The sequence below is a fragment of the Artemia franciscana genome, chromosome 19 (genome assembly GCF_032884065.1).
Source record: "Artemia franciscana chromosome 19, ASM3288406v1, whole genome shotgun sequence".
In the NCBI taxonomy this organism is placed as follows: Eukaryota; Metazoa; Arthropoda; class Branchiopoda; order Anostraca; family Artemiidae; genus Artemia; species Artemia franciscana.
In genome coordinates this window covers 16,693,805-16,698,804 of record NC_088881.1, presented here as the reverse complement: position 1 = coordinate 16,698,804, position 5,000 = coordinate 16,693,805, and the positions used below count along the sequence as shown (strand labels likewise).

The 5,000-nt window shown below is 49.9% G+C and overlaps 1 pseudogene; it reads left to right on the top strand.

Moving 5' to 3' along the window:
- Positions 1-361: 361 nt before the first annotated feature.
- The window catches only part of LOC136039681 (large subunit ribosomal RNA), an 8,366-nt pseudogene continuing 3,727 nt past the window's right edge, over positions 362-5,000 (top strand).

Here is a 5,000-nt window from a genome sequence, read left to right as displayed (position 1 = left end):
AGACAAGGCCCAGGGCTATGCCTCTTGTGGATCACCCTTTTACTTGTCACCCAACTGGGTAATGGTAACTGAGCTCCTTTTTGGTGGAACTTAGAGGAGGTGTTACACATTATTTGGGTGTACAGAGTGTATAAGGGCCCAATGAGGATGAAAATCCAATTCTTCTTGGCTAAAACACTTTGACTGACAGCCTTTTGTCACAGGAATGGACTACTATGACTTTGGTAGTAGGAAATTGGTTTATTTGATGTTGAACTGTTGACTCCAAGGGGCATGCTGGCATTACTGGGTTTGTGGTGACCAGGTGACTTTGGTGATTGGTTTGAAAAACAAATGACCCTGTCAGTTTATGAAATCCCCCCGGCCTCAGCTCAGGCGAGACGACCCGCTTGACTTAAGCATATTAGTCAGCGGAGGAAAAGAAACTAACAAGGATTCCCTTAGTAGCGGCGAGCGAAGAGGGAAAAGCCCAGCACTAAGGGTCAATTGTATCCTTCGGGAGGCAATTTCGACCGATGCAGTGTTTGGGAGCCTCGTAAGACCGTCGCTTGTCCAGTCTAAAGTCCTCATGAATGTGGCCCGATTGCCCAGAGAGGGTGTCAGGCCCGTAGGACGGATAAGCGCTCGGCATTCCGAGGTCTCTCTAGAGTCGTGTTGCTTGAGAATGCAGCGCTAATCAGGTGGTAAACTCCATCTAAGGCTAAATATGAATGTGAGACCAATAGAAGACAAGTACCGCGAGGGAAAGTTGAAAAGAACTCTGAAGAGAGAGTTAAACATTGCGTGAAATCCTCCAGGGGTTTAAAACGGAAGGACTTTCGAAGTTCGAGCCATCTTCGGGATCAGTGTCGTGGGTAGCGAGTGCTGATGTGATGGGTTGAGGGCAGCCTCGGCTGTTCTCTGGTCATGTTGGTCATCTGCGTTGCTTACGGCGTGTATTCCCGGGTGGATTCGTAATCCGCACGCGGCTGGAACGGTGTCAAAGGACCCAGTGCTTTTGTTGCTTCGGCTTCAAGACGCTGGATTCCCGGCAACGATTCGGCCCGGCTTCTGTTGCTGGGAGCCCTTTTGTGGGTCTCCTGGGTGAGCGGAGAGTAGGCGAGTTCCTTCCGACCCGTCTTGAAACACGGACCAAGGAGTCTAACTTGTGTGCGAGTCGTAGGTCGATGAGAAGACCGATGGCGGAATGAAAGTTAAGGTATTGCTTGCAATGCTGATGGGAGATCCTTCTCCACTGGAGAGGGCACATCCCAGGGGCGTCGTGATCCCGTTGCGGATGCGACGCACCTAGAGCACACATGATGGGACCCGAAAGATGGTGACCTATGCCTGGCCAGGTCGAAGTCAGGGGAAACCCTGATGGAGGACCGAAGCGATTCTGACGTGCAAATCGATCGTCGGAGCTTGGTATAGGGGCGAAAAACTAATCGAACCATCTAGTAGCTGGTTCCTCCCGAAGTTTCCCTCAGGATAGCTGGCACTCAAGCAAAGGAGACGGGAGTCTCATCCGGTAAAGCGAATGATTAGAGGCCTTGGGGCCGTAACGGCCTCAACCTATTCTCAAACTTTCAATGGGTGAGATGCCTTGCCGACCGTGGTGTTGTTAGCGGCAAGGATTTCGGATCCGAGTGCCCAGTGGGCCACTTTTGGTAAGCAGAACTGGCGCTGTGGGATGAACCAAATGTCCGGTTAAAGCGCCAAAACCAATGCATATTCCCGATCCCACGGAAAGGAGTTGGTTGCTCCAGACAGCAGGACGGTGGCCATGGAGGTCGGAAACCGCTTAGGAGTGTGTAACAACTCACCTGCCGAAGCAACTAGCCCTTAAAATGGGAGGCGCTTTAGCATTGTGCTGATACCGGACCGCCGGTCGCAGAGCTCGTCGATCCTTGGTGATCGTCGCTGACGCGCCGGTGAGTAGGGAGGTCGCACTGGTTGCGTTGAAGGGTTTGGGCGTGAGCCTGCCTGGATTGGTCAGTCAGACTGATTTGGGGCGGAGCGTAGTCGTCCCCTTTTACACCACTGTATCCCTGATACAGTGAAAGGGGCAGGTGCAACCATTCCCATTATCAAGGGAAAAGGTACTGCCTAAGATGCCCGGCCCCAGTTCGCTGGGGTACATGGTCCCAGGGTCGCCCGGAACTGTGGCAAATCCCAGTCTCCGTCCTCCACGTGGTTGTCGTGGAAGTCCCTACTTCTCTACCATTGGCCGCGGAATGAGTAATGTAGAGATACATTTCCAAACCAAAGCCGGTAGAGGACGGGTTAAATGTTGCCAGTCAAAGGCAACAACTACCAAAGGCGTCCCCTTTAAGGAGGCTGGCATCCCCCTCACAACTGCTCAGGGTGTAACAAGTCAGGTTTAATGGTTACACTCTGGAACTTGCCTGACGGTTGGGGTTTGAGAGTAAAATAAGCCAAGACGGACAATGGTGAATATTATGGGATGTATAGAGTGTGAGAAGTGTCTCACATTGAGTTTAATCACCAGTCCAGAGCCCATTACTCTCAGTAGGCACCTCCCTCCAATTGGGACCCCGGGAAAACGTCATAGCGTGTAGGAAGGGAAGGTAGGTAGGAAAGGGGGTGGAGCACCCTCGCTCCCCATATTTATGAGAGGACTTTGTCCTACCATTGCATAAGATCGCAGTGGTGTCCCAACCTACACTCCGATGTAAAGACTGCAATCGGATATCCCTACTATGACGGCTGAAGGAGCCTACAAACCGAAACCCAAAATGAGTAGCAAAGATACGAGTAAAAGCCGCCTGTCCCGGCCTCGGGGGACTGGCTTTCCTAGTATTGAGGTCACTACCTCAGTTACCCAAAGTGTTTCGGTTACACCCACTCTTCCGAATGTATCTGGCGAAGCTCCCAAGAGTGCCGATACAATCAAATGCCCGATTTGCCATCTATCTTTTATGCCAAGAGGTTTCGCTAGCCATATGCAAAAACACCATAATGCCCCAGCCCCTCCAACCAAAAAGGAAATTTGCCCAATTTGCCGCAAGGCGGTCGATTCTCTGAGCAACCACCTGACAGTAGATCATCCAGGGCACTTCGCCTGTGGAATTGATGGCTGTCAGTATGGGTTCGCGACCAAATCGGGGCTTTCGCAGCATCAAAGGCTTAAACATATCGTCGAATACAATAGAAATTTAGTTATCCCGGAATCACGCACCTGGGTTGACGAGGAATGTCACCTGGTCGCGGAAGAGGAGGCTCGCCTCACTCTTAGTCATGGCGAAGAACCTCTCTCAGATCGCCAGATCAGCACACATTTATCAACCGTGTTCAAAAAGAGAACTATCGAAGCTTATAGAGCGCGGCGGCGTAATGCCGACCACCAACGCCTAGTCTCTCAGGCTATCGAGAGGCTAACCTCGAGACCGAGACCACAAACATCTATCCCAGCTTCCCATCCATCCGTCCCCTACGACCAACCCAGTTGCTCCACTAGCGGCGATTCCCAAAACCAACAGAGAACAAGAATTCCATCAATTACCCCTGTCGTCATTCCCGCCAAACCTATACCTATGCCCAGTAGACGTCCCACCCCTGAATTTAAGAGGATTACCAGAAGCCATGATCGCCAACATTGTAGAAATCCAAGTAATGAGAGTCTTCTCCCCACCATAGTAGAAACCCCCGTTGTTAATAAGGACGATGATCCAAATGAAGTTCCCCATTTCCCACCTATTCAACCTAGTGATCCCATTAATCAACCGAGCTGTTCCAAGGCGACTCACTATGTAATGCCTACGAGTCGACCCATCCCTGATAATGTAAGAAAAACCAGAAGTCAGTCCCGGCTGAATAATGACACCCTAAGTAATGAGAGCCATATGGTAGAAACTCGCACCTTACCTGAAATCCCCGCGAAGAATAATGAAGACGACCCTTCTGTCCCACCAACTGATTCCCTGGAATCTAGCCCTCATCATCTCAGATCTCCTCCACCGGATGAAATTATACCCCCTGCCCAGGCTAATTCCCCTACAGAGTCCTTCAATGATTTCTTTAGATCTGCCAACGAAAGAACTTTAGCCAAGAATGCGGCATTAGACGCAAAGTTGCATGATTTGATAAATCTATGCCTATCGAATAAACCCAGAGAAGGTATTATAACAATAAATGAGATCCTGGTAGAATACTTCTTCAAGCCCACCAAGCCTAAAGGGGTCAGTCGATCTGAGGGCCCAATGAGGCTTGACGGGCATCAAAGTCGGAAGGCCAAGCGCGCCTATAGGCGACAGCAATACGCCAGGATTCAACGGTTATGGAAGAAAAATCCTTCCATTGCCGCCGACGTTATTCTTGATACGAATAAGAAACCAGGCCCGATAAATAACCATGCTTTTAAGAAATTTTGGACCGGCGTCTTTGAGCGTCCGTCCCCACCAGACACAGATCCTCTACCCTATATTGATAATAAATTAGATGTGTCCACCTTATGGCTTCCGATAGAGGTAGCCGAAATTGTTAAACTTCGCCCATCCGGAGACCCATCTCCGGGACCGGACGGGTTGAGGATTGTCGATTGCATCCATTTTGGATATGAGGCTCTTTCCATTCTGTTCACATCCATTTTTTTCCTAAGAACCACACCCAAGTCCTTCCTCAAATCAAGAACTGTCTTTCTTCCCAAATCTGACGGAGCTACCGACCCTGCTGATTTTAGACCCATTTCTATTGCCCCAATGTTGCAGAGATGGTTACATAGAATCATCGCAACCCGCCTCTCCAAAGTTGTAGAAATCTCCCCTGCCCAAACGGCATTCTCGCTAGTCGACGGATCTATTGTTAATACTATAATTATCAATAGTATATTAAGAAAGGCCAAATCATCCTATAAGTCGGTGTACCTGCTGAGTTTGGATGTCCGAAAGGCATTCGACTCAGTAAGTCACCACTCTATTATCCGGGCCTGTAAAGCCCAAGGCCTTCCGCCTTTCTTCCTGGAGTATATAGAGTCGACGTACCAAGGAACCACTTCAATC